This window comes from Orcinus orca, chromosome 20, assembly GCF_937001465.1.
Source record: "Orcinus orca chromosome 20, mOrcOrc1.1, whole genome shotgun sequence".
Lineage (NCBI taxonomy): Eukaryota > Metazoa > Chordata > Mammalia > Artiodactyla > Delphinidae > Orcinus > Orcinus orca.
The window spans coordinates 39,204,006-39,231,666 of NC_064578.1; the positions used below are offsets into that span (position 1 = coordinate 39,204,006).

A 27,661-nucleotide genomic window follows, 5' to 3' on the forward strand; every position below is an offset into this window, starting at 1 on the left:
ATAAATTATTCTGCACCATGATTCTTTCTGATAGTAAAACCATACCTCTCTGCCTGACATTGCTGAAATGTGGAAAAGTGAAAGTTAAAAATAAAATGAAACATTTAAATCTTGGCTGTTGAGAACCTCAGATAGACATCAAGGCCAGTCGATAAAGGCCCCTATCAATTAGGCTTCCGCAGTCATCATCAGATTTGGTGTATTAGCAATTGCACAGGTGCAGGGTTCTGGTATCGAGACTGGGAAGGGCTAGGAAAAATGCGGGGAAATACCATAAAATGGGAAGTGAGGGGCTGGGATGCCAAGGTCGGCTCAGTGGCAGAGCCCAGGGCAATGGCGGTGCCCACTCCCTCCTGGAATCTTGTGGGAGGAAATGTCTGCAGCCAAAGGGTTGGAAGGTTTCCCTTTTTTACCCCTTTCCTTTGAGTCAGAAAGTGTTGATTTCACACTGTGGTGAGTGTTTTCCATCAGCTTCTTGGTGGGTGTATTCCGTGTTAGGAAAAGGAACAGCGAACACCAGCAGTTGTGACTTCCGTCAGCGGAGGGCGGGCGGCCTCCAGTGGCTCCGGGACCTCTGAGCACCGGGACCCCTCTGACGATGGAGACAGCCACGGGCTTCCTGGGCCTCCGGACTGAGCTGTTTGGCTGTCCCCTCCTCAGCATAACACAGGCAGAACAGTTTTTGGTTCCATAGCTGTTTGGTTGGGAAAACAAGCCTGCGGTTGCCAGTAAGGTTTAGAATTCGCCTGCCAGATCAGGGAATGTCTGTGAAGACTATTTTCCCTCTTGGGAGGCAAAACACAGATGGGGGAGTTAGGAGTCTTACAATATTTAGCTGCTACATTGATGGTAGGGATTCTGCCGCGTGAATGCTCACAGTTTCCGAAGGCCTAGCTTATCATCACTGCCGAGGGCCTCAGGTAGGGGAGATGGGTGGGGCTGGCTTTCCCCTGGGAGTGAGCACTGCCAGCTGGCTCTGGAACGTTGCACCCTCTGTGCCTCTTGAGGGGGGTGAGGAGGTACTTGCAAGGGTGCTGCCTTTTCCCCTTGACCCACATCAGGATGAGAAGCCAAGAGGAGGATGAACCACTGTGCCTGACAGGTGGGGTGACCGAGGGCAGGAGCTGGAGTGACTTGGGCTTTTTCTCTGAACAAGAAGCGCCGTCCTGCATGTGGTTCCTGAGACCCGGTGGGATAGGCCGAGGCACCGGCCTCGCCAGGTTTTCTGCCCCCGGGGCATGCGTTTTAAAAAGTTCATCACTTGGTGTGGTTTGGACCTCATAGAAGATAAGGAGAGATGATGAGATGTTCTAGAGATTGTCCATGAGCAGCTGGGGAGATTTTTCTGCATGGAAAATGTACATCTTGGAATAATTAGGGGTCATGTGAACTGGAGTAGGGTTAGAACTTTATATCTAAGAGCATATTCTGTGCCCTGGAGACCAAGAAAGGGGATGGGCTTTAGAAACAGGCGGAGAGCATGTGGGCATCTCCTTTCCAGCCTCTTGCTGACTCCCCAGCCCCGGCACACAGGATTCTCAGGCCCTAGAGCCCGGAATTATGATGAGCTGGTTGAGACATTTCTGGACTTCTGAAGGTACCTGTTGGGGACATCTTGTTCCCATTCCTCTCCCCCAATGCCCTCCCCATCCTTTGAAACGGACACTTGACTTTTTAAAGTCAAATATTATATAAATACAGCTTTGGGACAACTGAAGCACTATTACTTAGAAACCCTAAGCAACCTGTCGGTAACGGAACCCCTTGTACACATCAGAAAATGATTTACTGTTCTGCCACAACATGGATTTCCAGAGCAACCCCAAAACGGATTGGAGGCAGAGTCTGAAGGCGTGTCTGTCCAGCTCTCCACAGCTTTATCCTTCAGAAAGACCCCATGCTTGGTCTCGAGGCCCAGTGACTTCTAGAAGGAATTGGCTCTCAGAGACCATGGGACCTTCCCTCCATCGGGCAGACACAGAGTGGCTCCCACTGTCCCCGGGGCACGTGCAGGACCCTGAACTCAGGGTGCTGTCCCGAGGCATCCCCGTGTCCTGTACAGACGTGTGAGTCAGCAGCCTTCCCGTAGCAGTAATTACCTTAGTTAAATGCTGCAGGAGCCGTACTTTAGGAGCACAGAGGAGGGAGTGAATAATTGTAATTTCTGTGTGCTAATGATGGTAAGCCCTGCATATGTGTGTGTGGCTTTGCGTCGTATTTGATCTTCACTGGGAGATCTCCAGGCTCATGGAGGTAAGGATCCCTGCAAACTCCTTTGTAGCCACTGAATGAGGTAGGAAAGTAAGATCACATTACTCCCATTTTGCCTGAGAGAAAAATAAAATCAGAGATAATTTTAACTCCAGAGGGAAGGCAGAGTGAACCAATTCTGGTCTAAGAGCTTCTTGGGATTATCTTAGTCCTCATTAGCTCCCTTGCCGGTAGATGCTTTTACTAGTTCCATTTTCCAGATGTGGAAACTGAGGTCAGAGAAGTTGAGTGGCTTCCGCCAGGTCACACAGCTGCTGGATGGTGAGGCCAAGGTTTGTGCATGCTTCTTTCTGATTTTGGAGCCTGATCCCTTGGCCATGAAGCAGCCCTGGATATAGCCTTGGACAAGACAGACAAGCTCCCTGCCCTCAGGGAGCTTATATTGTGGGGCTGGGACACAGTAAACAAGATGACCATGGATAAGATGATGTCAGATAGTGATAAAGGCTATGAGGAAATGTCTGGGGTGAGAAGAGGGCGAGGGGGAATATCTGTACTTGGGTGATCAGGGATGGCCCTCTTTTCTTTTTTCTATAAATTTATTTACTATATTTATTTTTGGCTGCATTGGGTCTTCGTTGCTGCGCGCGGGCTTTCTCTAGTTGCGGCGAGTGGGGGCTACTCTTCGTTGTGGTGCACGGGCTTCTCATTGTGGGGGCTTCTCTTGTTGCGGAGCACGGGTCCTAGGCACACGGCCTTCAGTAGTTGTGGCTCATGGGCTCTAGAGCGCAGGCTCGGTAGTTGTGGCACACGGGCTTAGTTGCTCCGTGGCATGTGGGATCTTCCCCGACCAGGATTTGAACCTGTGTCCCCTGCATTGGCAGGTGGATTCTTAACCACTGCGCCACCAGGGAAGCCCAGGGATGGCCCTCTTGAGGATGGCACATTGGAAATGAGAGGTCTGAAGGACACGGAGGAGCCAGCCAGTGAAGGCCTGGAGGAAGAGCATTCCTGGCCAAGGGAGTAGCACGTGCAAAGGCCCTGTGGTGGGGAAGAACCCAGCATGTATGGGGGACAGAGTGTAGGCCAATGAGGCTGGAGCACGTGAGCTCTGGGGAGAGGGTGGGTGGGTTGTAGGGCCTGGATAGACACGCCTTTGTAGACTGTGGTGAGGACTATTGCCTTTCTTTTATGTTTTTTTTTTTTTTTTTTTTTTCCTGGTACGTGGGCCTCTCACTGTTGTGGCCTCTCCCGTTGCGGAGCACAGGGCTCCGGACGCGCGGGTTCAGTGGCCATGGCTCACGGGCCCAGTCACTCTGAGGCATGTGGGATCTTCCTGGACCGGGGCACGAACCCGTGTCCCCTGCATCGGCAGGCGGACTCTCAACCACTGCGCCACCAGGGAAGCCTATGTTTATGTTGCTTTTAACCAGAGAGTGTGTCTTGAGAAACCCACCTTTCCAGGTGTGGGAATGCTCCTAGGTGCCAGAATTCTGCAAGAGGCTTGAACCAACTCTTGGTGGGCTGTTCGCTGCGACCTTAATGTTCTACCAGAGGGATGTCCTTGTGACTTGTCTAAAACTGGGAGTCAGGGATTTCAGGCCCCATGGGTGTAGGAAAGGTGGCCAGTCACATGGGGGCCACAGGGCCCTTCGGCTGCTCCTCTGGACCCAGCTGAGCCCCCGCAGCTGTGGGCTTGGGCAGAGTTGCAGGTGGAAGGCTTGGGGCTCCCTTTGATCAGGTCTGCCTAACTCTGTGCAGCCTCAGGGAGGTGTAAGCACGTTCCATCCACTACCAGGAAGTGTTAACCCCAAATTGACTGTGATCACTTCCTTGTCAATGTTGATTCGTGGGTCATCTAATAACATTCTGAATGAGCTTAAGAGTAAAGATTCTTGGTGGTTATAGTTTAAACCTCTTTTCCCTTGGGCAGTACAGGTGCTATTGTTAGGCAGGACCCTGTTTAGAAATTCTAGGTAATTCCTAGACCCATAGAGCCCTAGGGCTGGCAGAAACTTTTGCAGTCAAAGACACCTTTATTTTATAGGTGAAGAGAGGCTCAGGGAGGGCAAGGAATTTGCTCAAGATCACATGGCGAGTCATAGGCAGAGCCATTGTCACCTGGGCACAACAGGCCACCCCTCAGGCAGTTCCGGACAGCTTGGGGGCTTAGCTGAAAGGAGGCACCACCAGTGGGAGGGGCTGGTGTCCTAGTCACCTCAGGAGCTTGCACAGCACACAGCACAGTCCTGGAACGCTGTGAGTGGCCAACAATCATTCACTGATGTAGTGATTGACCAGCCCCTCACCTCCGCATTTTGTAATCATTAGAATTTGTTGTACCTTGGTTTCAGCAAACTCAATATGTATCAAATCCACATTTCTTTCCAAATTTTCTGGAATGTAGGGATTGCAAAGCCCAAGACCTCCCTAGGTCTGATTTATGCCAACATCCAGGACACAACGAGGCCAGGACTCTGGTAGTGACTTCCTGATACCTGCACAGGTAATTTGAAGGTGCCCCTCAGGTATTCCAGTAGGCCCGTTTTCAGAATATAAAATGCTGAAAGTTTTGGACAAAGATGGTCAGTGCTGAAGGCAGCTTGGCCAGGGGAGGGCTTGGACTCTGCCCCAGAGTGTGTTGCGGGGAGGCACCTAGATAGGCTTTGGCCTAGCCTGGGCATCTGTCTCTGAGGAGTTGTCCTAAAACCAAATTCAGGGTTCAGGTGGGAAATGCAGGAAGCTGGATGTGTGCAGAGCAGACTGGGGAGAGCTTATTCCATGGCAGGGGGCCTCTCAGCTCTCATCAATTGCATTTGGTAACGCGGGCAGAATTTTTCCAGGTCTGCATAGTTTGTAAGGAAAAAAGAAATTTAAAAAAAACTGGTTCTTTTCTTTTCCTTCAACATTGGCAACTAATTAAGTTTAAAAAAAACTTTCTGCAAACGCAAGTATATCTGTGGACTGGACAGAGCTTCAGCCCGCACTGTGTGACTCGTGCTGAGCGCAGGCTCGTACACACAGTGGGCACGCGATGCGGATCTGCCAGTGCTGACCCGAGCTGCCCGCAGCACAGCCCAAGCTTTGGAAGCACGTGAAGTGGGAAGGGAAGGCAGCATTTGCAGGCCCCGGCCCTCACTCTTCTGCCCTGCGTTCTCTTACTGCAGGGAGGCCGGGGAATGTCCCTGGCTGCATGGGAGGGGACGATGCCTGGAAGAGGTGCAGCAGTGGGAAGACACCCACCTTCTGGGAAAGGTGGTCAGGATGCCTGTCTGCAGGCCTCCACATCCCACCTCATTCTGTGTCTCCCCAACACCTGAGTTATAAGGGTGCCTGCCCGTGTCTAATATGGGGACACGGTGATGGACGGCGTGTGATCCTGCCCCCAGGGAGCAGGCGATAGAACGACCCCTCCTCATGCCAGTAGTGGGGCTGCTTGGACAGACGCCTCGGGCCTCAGGTGTGGCTGGTCCACGTGCTCTGCTCACCTGTGTTTGGGATGGGGCGGTCCTGACGCTGCAGCAAGCTGACCGGAAGCTCTGGCTGCCACTGGATATGGGTGGCCTGTGTTGATCCTGGGATGAGCTGAAGAAGAAGATGCTTTCTGTCCTGGGAGGCTACCTGGTATGGGAGAGAGATGGCGAGGCTGCTCAGCCCGCCCAGTGCATGTCCTGGTCCTGTGAATCTGCTCCATCCAGCAAAGGTGGCCCAGGTACTCAGCTCCCCTGAGAGGCAGGCAGGTGGCCCAGCATTCCCAGAGATGGGGGCAGACCCCATACAGCTGCCTGCGGTAGCTCCATCAGGGTGCAGTGGACCAGCATCGTCTGCGTGCTGGGAAGGGGTCGCTGGGCTCTGGGCCTCACCTCCTGTTGGCCCCGGCCTGGCTCTGCTCATCCCCATATACTCCCTTCACCCGTCCACATGCAACATGGAGTTTCTGTGTGTGTAATATTATTTGTTTTTATTTCTGTAATCCCTTTATTGTTTGCACAACTGCTGTCAGACTGTTGCCTGAAAGTATCACAGGATAATTGCAGAACGCCTGCATAAGTAATTTCTTATGAAATCGGGCCTTGTCTGCATATAAAATTGTTTGTCGTTGCTGCATACGTGGACTTCATTATATCCAGGCTGTTTACCGGGCTCATACCTTCCTTACAGGCCATGGCAACGAGAGGGCCCAACACTGGGAAATAATGAAATACTATCGTTTTTCTTTTTGGTCATATGACATTGCTGGAGGTTGACAGTTGGTCCGAGGTGGTCAGAGAGAGCCTGGCCCTGGAAGGAGATGGGGACCGGCTTTCCCAGGCCGCTGCCAGGGAGGCCAGTGGCTAATCCGCCTGTGCCGGGCATTTCTTCCGACCACATTTCTGTGATATTAATGGTGTGTGGTAGTGGAAGAAATGTGTTTTATTCTCGAGTCTAACCCTGCTGTTATCAAAGTAACTTCCAGCTTATTAGCGACAAAGGACTTTTCTCCTCTCTGCTGCCCTGTTCGCCAGGGCTTCCTGAATTAAACTGCTGTTTCCTGTCCTTTATATGCATGACCACATCTGGGTAGCCTGCTCACAGCCCCGCTGCTTAATAACAATCACCTTCCCTTTCAGTCTCTGTTGATTGTTTCTAATTCACTCTGACAGATAGTGCCTGACAACTTGCCGGCTTTTCCCTCCCTCCGTGACCTGAAGTTACTCACAGCACTTATATAGTCTGTCATTTTTAATATTTGATTTCATTTTAAGTTATGTGTTTTACTGAGAAGATGAAACCAAAAAAAAAGGGGACTTGTAATGGAACATAAATTTAACCCTTCTTGCCATCCGGCACCAGCCTGAGCCACCCTCCCTGGTGTCTGGGTGACGGTTTCTCCTTCCCTGTGATTCTCCTGCTGCTGCTGGGTTTCTTTTCTTCTTTCTTTCTTTCTTTCTCTCTCCTGCTTTTTCCTTTCTGTCTTTCATTTCTGAAAACAAAAGCTTTATGTCATATTCTTTCCCTTTAATGGTGCTTGATTAGTTTATGGAGATAATAATGGCGCTGAAAGACCTTTTGGGGGGTTTTCCTCTGGAGTGAGGGAGTCAGGGGAGAAGCCTAGTGAAGTCAAAATGACCAGCTTCAATTAAGGTTCAGAATGTGAATTTGGTCTTTCTTTCTGGAGGTGCTTCTCTTTGGGCGAGCTCGCGGGGCAGAGAAATGCCTGCTCTGCCTGGGTTTGGGATGAGCCCTTGGAGTGAGCCCTTCCCAAGAGGGGGGACACACATCTTCTGCCTCTTCCCTCTGAATCTGCCCAGCGTGCGGGCTTGTAGGGCAGGCGTCCTCGCGGGGGGCAGGCGGCCCACGTCACCTCAGGGTCCACTCTGCCATGACTTGGCCTTTGTTTGCCACCAGACAAAGGCTCCTGTGTCCCTCTTGGCCCTTCAGAGGTTGAGAGCTGTGATGCTGTGCATTAGGTCAGCTTTGCAAATAGACACCACAATATTAAAAAAAAAAGTGGCTCATTAACCCATGGCGCCTCACTTGTGCTGCTGGCCTTCTGTGTACATCGGCCCGTCCATCGGCCCGTCCCCCGCAGTGCGGCTTGGGCGGCTGAAAAAGCTCAGTAAGAGGGATCTGGGTTGGATCTCAGTTCAAAAAAGTTCGATTTCACTGTTGCCCATGCCTGGTCTCCCCATGAGCACAGCACATCCCAAGCGTGTGAGCCGCCACACTCAGGAGGGCCCTGGAGCCCCTGGGCTAAGTGCTCCTTTGACTCCTGCAGCTACAGGCCTGGAGCAGAGTGTGTCCGTCCTAGGGGCCAGGCAGGCAGGTTTCCAGGGCGCTCTTATAAAGGCAGTCTGCTGGGGGCAAGGCAACAAGCCTGGTTCTCTGGAGCCAGCTCTTCAGGGAGTACCAGGCTTGGCCCAGGGAAGCACAAGGACTCCAGATGGGCCTGGATCCACTGCCCATGGGCGGATGTGCTAGCTTCTTCCCTGCTGTTCTGATGCCCCTGGGTCCAGGCCTGCAGACCAAGGTCCTGGGTGGGCCTGCCATGTCTGTCTTGTCCCAGCCGCTCCCAGGATGATTCTTTCATTCGGGAGTTTTCTTCGCCAGGCCTCCCCTTTCTAGAACCTGGGTTCTCTCCATCTCTCTGGGCACTGTGGGTAAACTGAGGAAACAGCTGCTCTCTAAGGGAGATTTTTTTCCTTTCTGTAGTCCCAAGCATCCCATCGCTGGTTCCTTTTCTTCCTTCTGAAAAGAGTGGAAAAGTCAAGAACAGCTATTTATTTTGATGGTTTCGCAGTGTTGCTTTATTTTTTTTTGAAATTGTCATTGTTTTGAGATGTTCTGACTAAAACAAAAAAGAAGAATTACTCACAAAAAGTAAAATGGACACAAACCTTTTAACTTTATGTAGGAAATAAAGATCTGTGTACACAATGGTGTGCGATAAGTAAAATAAGGACAAAATGGCTTTTCTCTTTCACTGACCCAGATGGTCTTTATGTGCAAGGTATGGGCCAGGTGGTAAAGGAAAGGGGGGTTGAAAAGTCTTGTTTTTCCTTTTGTAGCTCTCCATATTTGTAACCTACTGGGGAGACCAGGCGTGTGTGCGTGTGTGTGTGTGTGTGTGTGTGTGTGTGTGTGTGAGACAGCGATTGCCAGGTAGTGGTGCAGGTGCAGGCTCTCACAGTCTGGGATGGTCACGTTGGCCCCAGCTCAGGAAGTTGGGCTAAAAGGATCCAGTGCCTTGAAGAAAAATACAAAGAGAGGCCAAGGGCCGCCATGCCCTTCCTGCTTTTAGGAGGGCAGTTGAAATAGAATTTTAAAGCAGATTCTGTATTTGAGGTTTGACCTCCAGCAAGGCCAAATTATGCTTTTATTCTCCTTAAAATGGACTGTTTGGCCATTATTGGTTCTTGTTTTAGAGTCAGAAAGAAATTGGGGGCTGAAGTCAACTAAAGACTGATTTGGTTGTGGTGCCTCTGGGGTCCATCTATTACCTGGTGAGCTGGGGCGACGGTGGAGCAGACTTCCTCAGAGTCCAGCTTTTCTGTGGAGCTAGCATGGGGGCAGGTGTATTCAGTCAGGATTTGGACCTGGAGGGCTCTGCTTCCCCAGGAGACAGCTCTAACCAGGGCTGTGAGTTAACAGGGCTCCGAGCCCTGTCCCTGAGAATTCACTGACACTGGGCCTGAAAGGATGCGCCTGTACAGAGTTAAGGCGTATCATTCTTCAGTACGTTTAAGTCAACAGAAATGTGAGAGCCCTGCCGCCATCCTAAGTACGCATGGGTACAAATACAGAGTGGAGAGGCTGCACAGGGCACTGACCACAAGCGAGTGTGGCCTGGGCCACCTCAGAGATTAAACAGAGAGCCATGGATCCAGACTTGTGGGAGAGATCTGTGGATAAGAGCAATACAAATGAGAGTTGACCAATGATAAGGGAGCTAATGATTGTTGTGTGCGTTCTCTGTGCTTAGCACTGCACATCATTTTAGGAAAGGAAAACCAGACCTGTCCTGTGGCTCTCGAGGAGCTTCATGGAGAAGCTGGCGTTGGAGCTTGGCCTTGGGGACCAGGAAGACTGTCATAAGTTGAGGCAAGGGGAAGGCCAGAGGGAAGTTGCTTGCAGATGGCAGGAAACTGCCAATGCATTTGGGGCTGGGGGGAGGGGTGTTTTGGGCTGAGGTGACTATTCCAGGTGGGGGCAGGAAAGGGGGGAGATGTGGGAAAACTGGGGTTGGGCTTGGTGTTGGGGGTGACGAGTAGCTCCATTTTGTTGGAACTTAGGATATATTAGGTGTGAGTGGAAGTGTGGGTCAGAGCCCAGTGGGAGAGAGGCTGCCTGCCAGGTAAGGGTATTTGTGATGAGTTGGGACGTACCCTAGAAATGGGCATTGGGAAGACTGTTTGCGCTATCTGACGCTGACCTGGGGCAGTGGACGTGGGAGTGGGGAGAAAGAACCGGACTGGATGGTGCCCTTCTCTTGTTTAAGACTCACAGTGACCTCAGAGAGAGAGGCACCGCAGTGACAGTGCTGGAGCTGGGGTGTCCAGGCTGTGCAGCCTGCCCTGGTGCTCAGCTGTAGGCAGTTTGCCCACGTCCCAGGCCAGGCCCGTGAACTGTGCACAGTACGTTGGCCTTTAAAAAACAATAAAAAAGGGATTGCCCTTTAACCACCCCTCCCCCACTTTGTATTCATCAGGGTCATACTCATTTTTCTTTCCATACATATACAAAGGATGAACTTTGGGTTATACAAGGGGTATATGCCAATGTCAAGAGCAGACAAGAACAATGGAACAATTAGCAGATTCATCAGTTCTTCTGCTTATACTTCAATTCCAAGAGTGAAATGTTAGTTTGTTCAACTCTCTGCTTTATGCCTTGATCACAGTGTGAAAGTGTTGACTAAGCTTAGCTTCCTGGTCAGAGGGTCGAGACCCATGGCTTTTAAACATGCTTATATGAAATCCAAACATTCATGGCCACTGGTGATCTTGAAATCAAGGCACAACTTATAAAACGAACACATAATTATCTTGTTTATTCAGGGTATAAATAGAGTTCATGCATTTAAAAATTTTTCTTCCTGATAAGGACTTTAGCCAGCATTTAGTCTTTAGATAGCCTCTCTCCTTACTGTGCTCTCTCTTCTCTCCCCCTCCCTCCTCCCTTTCTTCTTCCCTCCCTGCCCCTTCCCTACCCTTCTTCCTCTATTTCCCCCTCTCCCTCCATCCCTCCCTCTCTCTCTCTCCCCCTCTCCCCAATCCTCACTTCCTCTCTCTCTCTCTCTTCCTCTCGCCCCCATTCCTCCCCCCTCCATCTTTCCCCCTCTCCCTTCCTTCTCTCTCTTTCCCCTTCTCTCCTCAGAAGGGGAGGGACTTGTTGGACCTGCTGTGGCTGCCCTTGGAAGAGGCAGGATCAGCCTGTGGATTTCTTTCTTGGAGCCCTTCCTGCTTCCCTCACAGCTTTGGCAGAGGAGGGATGGGTGCCCAGGGAGGGCCTGGTGTGCTTGGACGCATCCTTGCCACTTCCACAAATCCAGGGAAGGGCCGTGAAGCCCACACCTGCCTCTGACAGCCCAGCTGGGGACCAGATCCAGACAGCAAGGTGGCCTGTGGATGGGACCTTCCCAGGCCCTCCCCGATGGGCGGGGGTGGGGGGGGGCACGGTTTATACCCAGAATGACTCCTTAGCTCTAAGCCAGCCCCATACCGAGTACCACATGCTCCTAGATTTGTTATTTTTTGAGACACACTTCTTTTAATTAAATATTATATTTAACTTTGTCCTAAATAATAATCTCTATGAAATCTCTGGTTTGATGTACCCTCTATATATTTTTTCATATCAGACAGTAAAATAATTATTTAAGTATTAATTGTTTTTTAAAGAGGAGTTTTTTTGTGTATCACCTAAAACCGTCTTGTGTGTCAGCGTGCAAGCCTTTGGGGATCCATTGGAATGTTTGCAGCCAGCCAGCTTCCTAGAATCTAGTTCAAGTTACTCCATGAAGGCACTGCCTCCCCAGCCCCTGGAGAAGCCCCTTCCTAACCCCTCCAGAAAGTTCTCCTCGACTCCTCCTTGACCTCATGGCCCTGCCCTCAGAATCCCTAATTGTCATTTAATCACGCGCTGCTCTGGTCACATTTGACAATGCTGTGAGCAGTTGCTGGGCCATGCTTTCTGACTCTGTCCCTTCCCTTTTTGATGGCCAGAGTGTCTGGTCAATTGAGCTAGCTGTGCCAGTCTCTCTGTCAGTTCTGTGTATACATCTATGCATCTCTCTATCCATTTATCCGTCCTATCCACTGCCCCTCTCTGTATCTATGTATCTATCATCCTTGTGTCTATGACCAATATCTATCTATCTATCTATCATCTCCTATTCTCCCCCCACCCCCACTTTCTTTCATCCTCTTTGATGAGCCAGGCACTGCTTTAGGCCCTGGGAATACAGCAGAGAACAAAACAAAGTCCCTGCCCTCATGTAGCTGACATTCTAGTTGGAGAAGTCAGGCAATAAACAAATAATCGAATAGATGAAGAAATCAGAGACCCATCTGTAGGGACACATGCCATACAGAGTATTGAAACAAGGGGATATGAAGCAGAGAGACCAGGGGAAGCTGAGGCTGAGCGATCGGGGAGGGTCCCTCTGGGGAGGTTACATTGGGTCTAAACGCTGAAGGACAGGATGGGGCAGCACCTGGACAGAGGGCAGAGCTCATATAGAGGCCGTGAGGCAGGGGCAGGCTTGATGACTGAGGTGCAGAGAGAAAATTCAGATAGAAGAATGAAACTGTATTTGATTCTGACTTTGACAAGGATAAAGTTTTTCCATTTCTCACTTCCTAGGGGCTACAGTCCCTTTTCTATGTAAGAGAGTCCAACCCCTCAGCTCTAAAAGCCCCTGTGTCAAATCCCTTCTGCTGGGGAGCTTTGGAGGCAGTGCTGTGTTGTCCTCTGCAGGGTTGGAGGGCTGAAGGGGAGCACACCATGATGAGACGACCGCTGACATGCTAATATTTCATTTTAATCTTGAGTGCCAGGTTACTTTCCAAATGAAGTGTCTCAGGCAAGGCTCTAACTTACATGAAATAAAAGAGTTTAATGCTAATTAAATATCATCTGACTACTGAAGCCATATTTATTGATGGTCTAAAAGAACATCATGGAGGTGGGTAGACTGGGAACGTGTCTCCACTAGAAACGTACCTTCAAGTCCCGGAACTCCTGCATTTCAGGCTCGCACACCCCACGCGTGGCGAAGCACATGTGGGTGGGACCCCAGAGCCGCCCCTGCAGCTTCCTCTGCCGGATGCAGAGGTCAGCGCCTTTAATGTGGATTTGGTTCAGGAGGTCTGGGTGGGGCCCAGGCTGCTCGTTTTTAACCAGGTCCCAGGAAATGCTGATGATGCTGGTCCAGCTGCACGGTGAGTAGTAAGAGTCTAGAACAGACCAGGGTGAGTTCCTGGCACCACTGCTCACAGGGAGTGACAGCCCTGTGTGGAGTCTCCCACTATACTGGTCTCGCCCACCCCCTCCATCTCTCCTTCCTCCTTTCTTTATCCCAGACCTTCCTACTCCTCCTTCCTGTCCCAGCCTTGTTGTCGCTCTCCCAAGGCCAGGAACGGGGTGATTCCTTCAGGTAGTGAAAGTCTTCATGCAGGGTTTGACCCAATCTTCCACCATTTGCCTTGTCTGATTGCCCTACCCAGACTTGGAACAGCTCAAGGGCAGAGCCTCCATTCCAGCGTCTTACTTCTGTGCCTCCAGGCGAGTGCTTCTCCAGATGGCAAGGAGGGGGATGCACTTCCTGACCCTCTGTAAACAGGGACTCGCATGGGGTAGAACTGGCCTCAGCAGCTGTGTGTTGGCTGAGCTTGGTAGGCAGGGCCTGGAATGTGAGGTCACGCTCTCCTGTCTACCCTCCAGCTTTCCTCTGCTGAGGCTTCTCTGGACTGCGTCTTCCCTTTCCTCTGAGCAGCAGCCTCCTAACGGCATAGACGAGGGAGGCAGGGCTCCAATGCTGCAGGGGTGAGAGCATCCTCGTCAGTGAACAGGGTGCGACCACTCGGAGGTGCACGCCCCAGTGGTTGCCCATGGCAATGGGTCCAGTGCTGCTAGACCTTTGGATTTTTCTAGAGAGGTCAGAAGTCTGGATTTTCAGATGGAACTCAGCCAGTTTCTGCAAGTGGAAAACTCTTACGTGATTTTCTTAAATCATCACATAAGCCAAACTGAACATGTGTGTCAGTGGATTTTGGCAAGTAGGCCTCAGGGTGCAGTGTCTGGTGCCCATCAATTCCGGGGATGATTCCATAGATCCTGCTGGGAGAAGCGAGGGGGTCTGAAGGCGGTGGCCTGGTGGGAGATGTCTCCTCAGCAGCTCACCTTGCCTGGGGAAGGGGAGTTGGGTGGAAAGGGCTCTGAGGACTCAGAATCCATTCTGCAAGAGTGGGCCCTGATGTGGCTTTCAGGCCTCGGGAAAACTCATTCTTCCATATCAGCTTGTCTGCATCCACCTATAATTAGCATCTGAAATTTCTAAATGAACTGCCTAATCAAGTAAATTTAGCAAACTTATTGTGAAGTGCTACCAAATCCTCTCCCTCCAACTGTCCACACAGACACCCGCACCACCTTGCTTGCCTATGCTATTTGCAACTGAAGCTGCTTATGTGTGCTGTCTGGCAGCCCCGCAGACAGCCCATTTATGTGACCTATAATGAGTTTATTAGTGTTTCACTGCCTTGTTGCTATTAAGTTTTGTCAGTTTCAGCTTCAAGAACACAAGGTTAAATTTTCAGTAGAGTTTTTGCAAAGTTTGAGTGGGATTAAGATTGTTAAAAATGTGTCCAAATGGTGGGTCCATGTGTTTATTTTCAAGATATTATTTCTGCCCACTAAGAGATTTTGATCTCTTATTTATAAATTTAACACTTTTCTGATGTTCAGAATGGCAGCACAGGGCTCGAATTTTATATTGCACACGACACATGAATGCATTAAATGTAGAGGATCAAACTGAAGCTGTAGCAAATGGAGCTGGACCCGTTGGTGACTGTGCAGCCTGAGATGTTGGTACCCCTGTCCCAGGGTGCAGCTAGGACTGGCTGTTGCTTTGACCTGGTAAATAAACATCATAAAGAAAAAGGGAAAATTCTCCCACAGATTACAAAAGGATGAGTTATGATATTATTTTCTCCCGGTACCATAAGATACGCAGGTTCTTCTATGAAAAGACGTGCATGTGTAATTGAATATTATTTACCTGGATCCCTTCTGTAATTCTTGAGCAATTTTTTTTAGGAGAAACCAATTCAGGAGTCTCTTCATTGGCTGCAATCAGAATAAAGTGGTTCCACTTTTAGGTTAAGAGAAAAAACAATAAACAGTAATAGGCTGAGCTGCTATTATGAAAAGTTTATTATAGTTGATATATAAGCTAGCTGGGGGCTTAAGCACAGAGCAGTTGGAAAATTTCACTAGCTCCTGGATCCAATTTTTAAAAATCTATGTTGTGTCCACAGTGGGGAGATGGCCATAGCTGCAAAAGCCCTCTGTCGTACATGGAGACACACCTGTGGCATTCTCTTGGTTCTATGCTGTTTGGGATGTAGAACGCTCTAAATCCTCTCATTACTGCCTTATAGATGACAGACACTTCAAGCAGTTCTCCATTTATCTGAGATTACCAGTTAAACTCGTTAAAAAGCAACTCTGGCTTGTTCACTCAATTGGCTGTGGGGAAGATTTCGTGTTCTTGAGCGACAGTGTGGCTTTGATTAGTGGAGTGCTATACTTTTTAGGGGAGACCTTTGCTAACTTAATTTATGACCCTGGTTGATGGCGTCTGTGCTGGGGCATTACGTATTTCCCCAACTATTGTACCTGGTGTCAATAAAGGTGCATTTAGGGAAATCTGAAATAAAACTCCAGGGCGTTTTTGTTCTTTGGGGAAGCAATGCACCATAAACATTTTGGGCTTGAGCCAACAGCTTTCCCTGACCGCGACTGCAAATTACTGTAGTATGTATAGATTGCCAGTGGAACACTATTTGAGGAAACCTGTATTTTATAGAATGTCACTTTTATGCACAATCCAGGCAAAAGAAAAAAAAAACTAGTTTAGCCAGCAGACAGTATTCTTTCGAATGAGGATTATGAAAAAAATATTTACCAAAAAACAAGCTCTAAATATGGCTTTTTATTTAATCATTATTACATCAATCATCAATATCAATACTTAATAGCAACCTGATAATGTAGCCAGTAGGTGAAAAAGCTATTAAAAAGTGTAAAAAAAGATTAATCAGGCACAGGTGATATTAATGCTCTCCAATTATTTAACGATAAGTACATATTTTTGAAGGTGTTTTTAATAATCGACTGTAATATTAGTTTGCAAAAATGTAATTTCTTCTTAATTTTGCATCTTAGCTTCTTTGTGCCGGGTACAAAGGTAGTATATTTCTGTAGTTATTGTTTGCAGCACTCCGTGTAAAAAATCACATTCATTTCAAGAAGCTGTTACGGTATTGATTCTGGTAAAGACTTCCATTAACTGACCAATCTAAATCTCATAAGTGATGTCAGGATAGTTATGCATTTGCTTGGTTCAAGTATTCAGCCATTATGTTAGAATGCAGGCAGTGTCTGAATATGGCTGTTAAATTATTTCTAAATACCGAACCAGAACAGCTTAACAGTTCTGCAGTTTGAGACTGACACAAAAATGACAATCTGCCACCTCTTTGTTTTTTAAATATTAACGTTGTATTGGGATAGTATTTTTGGAGTAAAAACCTGTGGCACGAGAGGATAAGTGACATAAACAAAGGCAGCTGGGCTTCATGAAATAATGGAACAATAAGGCCCTTGCAGCCGTTCTCATCACTCCAGTATGTTAATTAGCATTCTGTTGTGGCCGCAACACTGAAAACATGTAATCTGTATTGGTGTACAGTACAGCTGTGAACACACATTCTTTTTTGTGAGTCCCTGGAGTTAGCCTTGCCATTGGCATATGCGTTTGGGCCAAAAGTCAAGCCATCACCACTAAAATAGCACACTATAGAAGCAAAATGTCATTTGTCTTTTCTTATTTTTTTTTCTCCCCTCAATGCCACATGCTGTCCAGTGATGTAATCCAGTATCACTGCATCTGCCTCCCTGCTCTATTTTTGCAGGAGGGTATCTGAGGGGGCTGGGATGCCAGCAAGCAGGAGGATTTAAAAGGCAAGTGGCCCTAGAAGGGTCAAATTTAAAAATCAGTTCTTTCTTTTTGCATTATTTGTCTAAAAATATTTTTTTAAAATGCATAGATTTTTAAGTATCAGGGACCCAGAATCCGCTGCTTGTTTCCCTGCGGGGAGAGGGAGGGGGAGGCAGCTAATTCATAAGGAAAAAGAATCTCAGTAAACTTTACCCTTATTTATCATCTATATTTCGAACCTGATTCACAGTCCTTCATGCATGTAATACCCACTTGGGGTGGGGTGTGTTCTTCCCATTTCAGAGCTGAAGAAACTGAGGCTGAAGCATGGCCCAAAGATGGACTCTAATTGCAGGGGCTTTCTGACCTCTGTCTGCACGCAGACAATGGATGGCAGCAGAGAGTGAAAATGATTGGTCGTTTTGAGGCAAAGGGGTTAGTACCAGTGAGCGGAGGCAGCCAGTGGCTGGGAGCAGTAACTGGGGACTTCAGAGGCAGGACTCAGAAAGACCCCTCTTGCGTGATCTTCTGCTCACGTGTGGCTGACTGGGAGCCGCCCCTGGTACTGCCGGAACATGGCCCTGGGTTCTTTCTGATACCAGTTTTGGTGGCAGGAGGAGAAGACTGGGTTTCAGCGTTGTTGTCATAGGAGCTTGACTAAGTTGCCAAAACCTGCTTGGATTTTTACCTGATAGCATTTGGCTTGAAAAGCGAAAATGGTTCCATTTCAATTTTCCCTGGTTTCAAAGTAATTCAGCTTTCTTTGTATGAGTGTATGTGCAACATCCCCAGCACAGGACACTTATACACACACACACACACACACACACGCTCATACATACTCTTGTTCATGAAGTACGTATCCCTTTGCAAAATATTTTTTGAATCAAAAATTACATTTTCTAGCACTTTAAATGTATTATATATTCAAATAGGGACTACCCAGTTGTTAAAACTTTTCCTACATTTCAGATTAATTTTATCCATCCCCATCACCATCTGATCTGAATATACCAAAGGAGATTTTTAAAAAGAAAAAAAAAAACCCAAATAACCAAAACCAAACCAAACCAAACCAACCAAAACAACCCCATCAGCTCTAAAGGAACTTTCAGACTCTGTGGGCAAAGCTTCTTGTTGTCTCTTTCTGAAAAATGAGAATGAATACTTAGCTCAAGATTTTTCTTTTAATCTACCTCAAAGCTGATTGAAAAATTACCTGCACCCCATAGAGAAAACACAGCATCTGGGTCACCATGCTGATCCAATTTGGTTCTGCTTTCGGACTGTGGAGGAATCAAATGGTCTGGCGTTTAGGTGACGTGAGCGAGTGTCCATCTGGGAGCAGATGAGGTTAAAGGTTAATAGCACTTGCTTTTTTTCTTTTTTTTAATTCCAGCAGAACAGAACTCTTTTACACGTGCCTGGCCCCTATCCTGAGTCCCATGTCCAACTCCACAGCCTTCGGAGAGGCCTCAGTTGGTGTCTTTGCTCAGACTTGCCTGGCTGAGGTAGGGCAGGACTGACACTAAGATTTTAGGCCTGTTGTTTCTCTTTTCCTGGAAACTCACCCCATCCCCCCTTGGTTAATGGCTCTTTAAATATTGAAATGCCTGGAAAAAGAAAACAAAATAAAATAAAACGCAGGCTGTCAAAGAGATAAGAACAACAACAACAAAAATGTTGGTATCTTTTAGAATTTGTCTTCCTAGTGGTAAAAGTATATAATTAATAGGAGAATTTTCCTCCAGATGTGGCTATACTATAATAGAGCCTTATAAATGCTACAGAAAGAAAAATTGCTTGGAACGAAGGCGTCCTCAATGAGAGCACACCTGGGTCTGACAAAGATTGCATTTAGGGACTGCTGTGCTATCACAACGCAGAGAAAGACCAAGTCTCCGGGAGCAGCTGGAGAGAAAGCCCCGGCAAATCTGCATGCAAATAGCAGCACATTGTTAACTTAATCAGATGCCGAGGAAAAGATGTGCCAGAACCGCGAGGATGATCTACATACACGGAGGGAGAGCGGCCTGGGCTGCCATGGCCGCTGGGCGAGGATGGGCCTGGAGCAAGGTGCAGTCGGGCTGGCCCAGCCTACCCACTGCCTGCCCATTTGCTCCAGCCTGCAGTCGATTTATCATAGAATGCTTGGTGCGCTCTTTGAAAAGATAGAAATGATGGAGTATATTTCAATTGGGAGGAAGCTTTTTTTTTTTATGGTGATATAGGTATTGGTATTATTTTGCCTGACTCCATAAGTCCAATTAAAAAATATTTCTGCTTAAATATCCGGGTGCATGAAGATAAGAAATATTGCCCTCGAGTGTATAAAGAAAGAGATCTTTTCATTTAAAAAAAAGATGCTCTCTAGAGTGAAGTGCTGAGTATATATTGTACCTTAAGAAGTGGAAGACACCTGTTATTTACATTTTATATTAATATTAACGACATATATATTTTAAATCTCCTCCATCTTTTAGTCTAGCACCGTAAAAAATAAAAAGTAATACTATTTAATCACCCACAGCTTAATAGTGCCTTAGTTGTTTACTGCCATCGCACTAATTGCTCTGTACTAATGTGTTTTTCTGTGATATCCAGTAGTGCTAAGAGAACAGAGATCCATAACCAATTAAATATAGTGTTTTCTATGTTAAAAATATATCTGATGAGGCTAGAAAGGGAACAGGAGCTGCCCTTAACGAAGGCGCATTGGCACCGTCTGGGAGCCCAGGAAAAGGTGCCCACGTTGCCTCTTTTGCGCAAAGACAAAGGGGGTAATTTTTTTGGCAAGAAAACAAACCCGAGGAAAGCACAACAAACTGAATGTTTCCTTCCCACCCCCACCCCCACCCCCTCCTGCAACTCCTTAGGCTGCTTCTGTACTCTCTCTTCCAGTGAGGGAGAGTTTGACTCGGGAGGGAGAAAGGGGGAGCAGCCACCCGGCGGTGCGGCGGCCAGGCGGCCGGGAGGAGCGGGGCTGGTCCCCGGTTGGGCTGGGGCCCGGCGCCCGCGAGCCGGAAGGGCGCCCGTTCAGGCGCAGGCTGCCCACGGCAGAGGGCTCATCGGGGAGCATTGTTGTTGGCTCCAGAAGGAGCGAAGCGTCCCGGAGATCGGGCCGCGCTCGCGCGGCTCTGGGCGGGAGGAAGGTGAGGGGAAATCCGACCAAACAGGGTTCTTAACAATTTCCAAAGACGGTGGGAGTGACAAAGGCACGCAGGACGCCGCCGCCGCCGCTGTCTGGGCCCGCGCTGTTTCCTGGCGAAATCACTAGTCGGGGATGGGAGCCGGCCACAGGGCAGCCCGCCGCCCGCGTTCGCTGGCGGCGCGCCCGGTGGTGCAGCGGCCCTGGGCCGAGCGCTGCCCCCGCCGGCCCGCCGCCTGCCAGCCGGCCGGGCCCCGCCGAGCGCCACACTTCACCTTACGGAGGAGAGATAATGAGATCAATTAGAGGCGCCGTCACCGCGCCGAGACAGCTGCTGGCGCATAGTAATCACCGGCGGGTCCGCTGCGCAGGGGCGCCCCGCTACTGCTACCTGCGCCGGGCACCAGCACGCGCCGGCCCACCCGGGCCCCAGCCCAACCGGGGCCTGCGCCCTGCTCGCATCCTCTGCCCTGCTCGCATCCTCTGCCGGGGAACTCACCTCTAGGCTGCCCCGCGCCGCCGGCCCACCCCGTGGGAGGGTCCTGGACTGGCGCCTGCACTTGTGCACGTGTGCGTGCTTGCGCGGACATGTGTGGGTGGGTGTCCACGCGTGACTATGCCCTGAAGGTGCGTGTAAGTGTGACACTGTGTGAGCTTGAATGTGTGGGTGTGCGACGGTGTGCATGAGTGTGTGGGTATGAGTAGATGAATGTGTGTGTGTGAGTGTGCATGAGTGTTTGCATCATGTGTACGTGAATGGGTGTATTCCAGTGCTTATGGCAGTGTGAGTGTGCACGTGCATGTATGTGAGAGTTCTCTGCACATGCATGAGTGTGTGTGGATAAGCATGTGTCCACGTGTGGAGCATGTGTATTTGCAGATGAGTATGATTCTGTGTGTGCACACATGTCTGTGTGTGCGTTTGAGCATTGTGTGTGTAGGCAGCCTAAGTGAGAACTATGTCTGTGTGAGTGGTGAGCGTGGATAATGAGTGCGTGCATGTGGGTGCACGTACATGAGCCTAAATGTGTGCGTGACTCCATGTGAGTGTGGGCTTGTGTGCTGGGGGGTGGGTGTTGTGGCCCCTCCTCCAGTCCCTTGCTCTCCAGTGGCTCCTTGGATGCCTAGGTTTCCTTGTGGGCCAATGGTCCTGAGAAAGTGCCATATGCTGTGTGTCTGTGGTCCACACCTGGCATTCCCCTACCATGTGTGCCTATATGTTGATGGCATGGGTAGCTCCCCATCTCCTGACCTCCATTTACGTGTCCTCCCCACTGTGGATCTGTGTCTGTAGGCTCCACCCTGGTCAGCCCCTTCAGAAGGGCCTGGTTCCAGAGGCAGTGGGGGGGTCAGGACACGTGTGCCTCGCCATCTGGATCCCCCATGACTATAGAGCAGATAATGACCTGCCCAGCGCCACAGCCCCATTTCAACTTAGCCCATATTGAGCACCTACTGGATGCTCTTCAATTTAGCCCTTGAAGGCCAGACAGATTCTCACGTTAGAAAACAGAATGGGTGAGGGTCCAGAGACAGGTGGGAGAGAGATGCCATCCTAATGACAGCTCACTCAGAGACTTTGCATTTGTTTTCCTGTCTGAAATGCTCTTCCTTTGGATCTTCATGTGGCTTTCAGCTCAACAGTCCCCTCCCCTCTGGACCACTCTGCCCATCCTGGGTCCCCATCAGCCACTCTCTTGTCATGTTTTGTGTCTTCATAGCGCTTCTTGCTGAAACTGCCGCTTCACCTGCTCCCTTGATTATTGCCTCCTCCCTCATTAAAGCCCTCGCTCCCTGGGGCCAGGCCTTGCTGGCATGTTTGCTGCTGCATCAGCACCTGGTATAGTGGCTGGTGCACAGGGGGTGCTGGGGGAACAGGCATCTGCTACCTGGCCATCCCTGGGGTCCTGGGGAAGCCCAAGGTAGCCAGTGTCTGCCCTGTGGGCTGGAGTCCACAGCCACCCTGGGATGGAGGCTCTGGAAGGTTCTCTGAGAGACCATCACCGAGAGACCTGATACGGCACAACTCTGGGGCAGAGATGTGAGGGACATGTGGTGGTGCCCACAGGGGACAGTCTCAGTCCCTGATGGCGCTGCAGTCCCCTGCAGCCTCGGGAAGTGGCCAGAGTCCTGGCAGGTCCCTGTTTGGGCCTCACTTATAGAACTGTTTGTGCGGGTTCTTAGGTGCCCAGCAGGCTCCCTTGGCCACCCGCCTTCAACTGCGTCCTCAGAGGGCCAGAAGACCACTGGAGTCTAACTTCAGCTCTGTCCCTGACCTTGATGTGCCCTTGAACAAGGGGTTTGACCTTGCTGTAACTCGGTCTCGTCTTTGAGATGGTCTGAGTGCCTGTCCTGCCTTCCTAATATGGGTGGTGTCTTCTAAAAGAGAACAGAGCAGTGTTTCCCGACCCTGTTGTTGTCCCCACCTTGACACCACTTCTGACATTTTTTTGTCTTCTGACTCTCCTGAAGTGATGCTCTGGGCACTGAATTGGGGCGGTTTGGCTCCTTCTGAGATGGTGGGAAACTCCTGGCCACTCTGGGAGGCTCCCCTTTAGATTCAATACTGTTCCCCCCAGGTCCCTGCCCTGTTCCCCGAGGTCCATGCCCTGTTCCTTCCTCTTTCTGTCTTCTACATTGCCCAGCCTTGGTCCCTTCTGCTCTCAGTGAGCAGCAAATAAAGTGGGGCATGGGGGGCACAGCTGAAAGGAACCCCCACTGACAAGTTTCTGATGGAAAGAAAAGAAGGACATCTCCAGTGCCTGTTAAAAGGGTCGGAATAGCCTGTCTCCACTCTGGACCTCCCAGGGGGCAGAGTTCCTCTGACGTGGTTCACTCCAACTGCCCTGACTTTTAAGGGCCTGCTGTGTGTGAAACGCTGTGCCAGGTGCTTTGGGCCCTTGTCTCATTGACCCCAAGTGACCTTGGTGTGTCTCTGAACTTCTGAGTCCTAGGGGTGAGGAGTGTGGGGAGGGGGTAATGACTCCAGCCCCATCAAATGCCTGGCATGTAGGGAGGACCAGTTGGAAATAATGTATGTGCAGTACTTTGAAAACTTCCTATAAATATGATTTGAGACATTAAGAATGTTGCTTTTATTTTTCTTTCCCAAACATGAGCTATTTTGAAGTTTATGTATTCTCTTGGCTGGAGCCGACAAAATATTGGGGAAAGGTATGAATAAAACGTCCCCACTCCTCCTTGGTCTAGCTGGTCATGGGTCTACCTATTAAAGGTCCCTGGGGTGGGGAGCCCCAGTCCAGTACTAGGGGGATGGCTAGCCCGAGCTGTGCCCTGTGTGTCATTATAACAGTGGGGTAGGACTTGATTCTCCTTAAGGCAGTGGTGGCCCCCTGTCTGGCAAAATGCATTTCTGGCTGCTGTCTTCTCCACGGAGCCCTTTGCAGCCTGAGTAGGTCATGGGGATACTTGAATGTAATTAAATAAATTTGTTAAATACTTTCTATTGAGTTGATTCTTGTTCGAATGAAATGGAAGGAGGATGACAGGTACATGTGGTCATTGCCAGGAGGTCTAAGATCTGGAGAGGGTGAAGGGTGGAGAGGTTTTGGGGTGAGGACCTGAAAAGGAGGGTTTGGGAGGAGAGAGGGGAAGGGCTGGGCACAGCAGGTCACGGGGAGCCAGGCTGGCTGTCCAGGGGCTGAACAGGGCGAGGGCAGGGCAGAGAGGCCCTGGGCGGGGGGGCTGTCATTGCAGTGGCCACAGCAGACACTGCAAGGGACAGGGGTAAGTCAGATGATACTGAATTCGACTTCGCCAAGCTGTGCAGCCTTCCTGGACTAATAGTGACAGTTGGTGACTGAACACTGTGCTAAGGGCCTTCTAGCCCTTCCTGATTTCTGCTCCACAGCAGCCCTGAGGAAGGACTTGAGGGTGGCGTTCTGTGGATGAGGGAGCTCAGACTAGAGGGTCACTGAACTGGTGAGCTGTGGCGGGGGGCCTTCAGAGCACGGCCCAGTGCCGGGGGGACGTGTTACTCTCTCTGCCCCCCACGTTGGGCAGCTCCAGCAGGGGGCTGTGCCGAAGACCCCCAAAATGGAAGTAAACACAAAATGACGGAAAGCCCCAGCCCCAGGTAGGGGGGCATTCTTTGGGGAGGGCCTTTTTCCAAAAACAGAATTTTTTTGCCAGCAGTCAGCCTTTTGTCCTGTCTTTACGTGGCCCAATTAGGCAATCGCGCCCCTAATTAGCCAGCCTAAGGCCCTCTTTGTTGCCTGCATAGAAATTTGCACACGGGCTTGAACGTTGGCAGGAAACTTTGTCCATGACACTGGAGGTGCATGTAAGCGTTGGAGATGGGCCCACGCTGTGAAGTCTGGCCTGGACACTCTTACCCTCCCCAGCCAGGCCTGTCCATCCCCCCAAGAGCGTGGTGACTGGGCCCTAAGAAGCTTCAAGGCCAAGTGAGTCTGAGTTATGAGTGGCCAAAAAGAGGTGAGATATTGAAGAATCATAAATATTAATTTTTTTAGCACTCTATAATTCAAAAGTGACTCAACTGATTTGTCTCAAACTCTGCAGGAAAACTTAGCTGTGGCCTCAGATGTGAGTGCTCTTAGACCAGAAGGAGTCTTGCGGCCTCAGATGTTTCACCTTAAGGCACCTGGGGTGAGCATCACAGTCCTGTGCCTCCCTTGGAAGTGCAGCTTCTTGAGGCGGGGGTGGGCCATTTTCCAGAAGGCTCACATCTGACTGCTGCTCAGCAGGAACCTGCCCTATGGTCACCTAGGTGCCCAACACATGCTTCTACATCACCGACACCGGTCATGCCCCCATAGTGAGCCCATTTCTCTTGATTAGATCAATGCTTTTTTGCGCTTGCTGTGTGTCTGGCACTGTGCTAGGGACTGAATGCCAGACGAGGTCATTGTTTAAATTCTGGGCAGGGAGAGGAGTGAGCGGACAAGGAATGGGGGGATGACAGAGGATACGTAGCCAACGAATCCACGAGCAGAGGAAGAGCGGGTGGTATGACGGGGAGGGGTGCCTGATGCAATGGTGGCAGTCTTGGGAGGCCTCCCTGAGGAAGTGACCTTTGATGGCAGACTTGCAGAGTAAGATGAAGCTAGGCATCCAGACGGAGGGGAGCCCTTGGGGACCCAGGTCTTGAGGTGGCAACAGGACTGCGTGCCGGAGGAGCTGGGCCAGAGCGTGAGGGCCAGGGAGGAGAGATGCAGTGAGATGAGGCCACGGTGGTGCCCAGGTCACATGGGACTTGCAGGCCGGGGCAAGGGGCTAATTCCCAGGGCAATGGGAAGCCTTGAAGGGTTTGGGCAGGGGAGCCTCATGATGTGACTTACGTTGTAAACAGTCTGCTGTGGGGATGACAGGGGACTGGGTGAGAGAGGACGATGGTGGGGACAGGAGAGGGATGGAACCAGTCAAGGTCTATAGGGAGACAGAGCTGACCTGACGATACCCAGGCCCTTTTATTCCGTCTCTGGGCCCTTTAGCCCCCATCCAAATAGCTTTAATGTATCAAAGCATTGCTAAATGAATTCCCATGAAGTTTACTACAGGGAAAACCAGCATATATTTCTTATTTGAATTCTTTTGTTGGAAGGGAGCAAGCAGGGAGGAGAGAATGCTTTTTTCCCCCTGGTTTAGATCTCATCAGAATGGCCATGTGAGACATTTTGAGTAAAGCAGACTTTCTTCTGTTCACACTGGCTGATGTGTTACTCACTGCCCCCTGGTCGCTGGCATAGGGACAGTCATGCTCCTATCCCGCTTCCCGTGTGAGGGCTACCGACACAGTTATTACAAGAAAGTTGTCCGATTTGGATTGAGTATGAACACGTCCGCTTTGTTGACTAGACACTACGTAATACCTTCAGCATCATGTGTGCAAAGCTCTTCTTTTATGGTTTGGCCAAGTTGCTGCAACTGCAGTGGTCCAGTGTTAGCCATTCATTTCCTCTAAGACATCTGGGTGGAAAAATCTACAAAACAATAATAGATCAATACATTTATATTAGAACTTTCAAAAATTCAATAATGGTATTTACAAATTAATAAAGCACTGTAAAGAAAATATCTGCACTTCTTTATTTAGGGATACAGTTAATTTTTTCATTGATTAAGCATTCTTTTGGTGGATGGGATGTGGGCAGGGAAATTTTTTTTCTAAGAAGGAAGTCCTGTGTGGAAGCTAGAAGCATCCATGTTTCTAGACCCCCACATAAGTTACTAATGCATCGCACAGACAGGGATCCCTGGTGAGGGGAAGAAGTGCACCTGCTTGGGTAGGAACTGTGGCAGATGTGGGAATGCACTGGGTCACGTGCGACCCGAGTGGTGCTGGTGGGGATGGACGTAATGACGGGCGTGCAAGTCCCTCTGACTTCAGAACATATGGGTGCTCACCGTGTTAAGGAAATTTGGTATAGGAAATCATCATTTATCAAACATAAATCAGGGAGCCATTCTTCTTTGTTCAAAAGAATTCCCCATAGAAATCCTCAAAATTAGCCAACTTACTCTTGTGCATCTGGAATAAAATGCAGTTTTTTTCCCCCTAAAAACAATGAATGTGACTCAAGTTTTCAGGACTGTACTTACTTCATCAAGTAGGTAGAGCCCCTCCTGGCTCGAGCCTGGGGTGTGCCCCGTGTGGGGCGTGAACAGCCTGAGGGGACACGGTGGAGGCCGCTGCAGCCCTGCTGGCCGCTCTGTGAGCTGGACACGGGTGTGGCCTCAGCCACGTGCTCTCCTGCAGCCCCAGTGCCCACGGCCACTCACGCTTCTTCATTTTATTCTCTTCCCCCACCCTTCTTTCTTTCTTTCCCAAAATGTTGACTGAGTATCCATGGGGGGGCCACCTACTGTGCATGTGATGGGGGCCTGGCGGGGAACAGGGGACAGGCTAAGGACATCTCATAGATGCCCCATGCTAGTGGACTGCATGAAGTGGATGCCCAGTGCTTTTTCTATCAAATGATCTCACGGGCGAGGCTCTGCCTTGGGCGTCATGGGGGTCTTCCATCATGGATGGAGGTCCTGATTCTGGGGAACCTTGCCCATGGGATGTGCACGGAACCCATGATACCCAAGTGGACTGTGAAGGTCAAAGGGTTGTCCACATACAGTGCCTTAGGATGGAGGGGCAGAGATGTTGTTTAGAAAAGGGGTGCTCTCCAGCTGGAGTTGGGAGAAGGAGGGGAGGGCCTTGCAGGGCCAGCCAGGGCCGGGAGGGAAGGGGACTGGAGGAGGGAAGAGAGGGTTGTTGAGTTTGCAGACCATCCAGAGACTGAGGGAGACAGTGGTCTGGTGGGTGGGGGTCATGGTGGTTGAGATGACTGGAGGAGCTAGGGGCAACCTGTCTCCGGTATCATGTGTTATAAGAAGCAGAGCCAATTCTGGGGAGGGGACAAGCTCTTGTTGGGTGCCCTGATGGATGCCCCGTGAGCTGGGTAACTTGGCCATTACCCTGGTTATGATGTTGAATTCCTCCGCTGGTCATTCTTGGCTGTAGCTGTTGTGTTGTCATCATGAGTCTCCCAACTCCACCACCAGCTGTTTGCAGTTCCCAATGTGGTGGTGGCCCCTTGTTACCTGCAAGATAGTGTTCTACC

At 49.9% G+C, this 27,661-nt stretch overlaps 1 protein-coding gene across 4 annotated transcripts in view; it reads left to right on the forward strand.

The window, feature by feature from the left end:
• ZNF536 (zinc finger protein 536) overlaps positions 1–27,661 on the forward strand; it is a 418,376-nt gene that overhangs the window by 112,177 nt on the left and 278,538 nt on the right. The gene's annotated exons all lie outside the window — the stretch shown is intronic.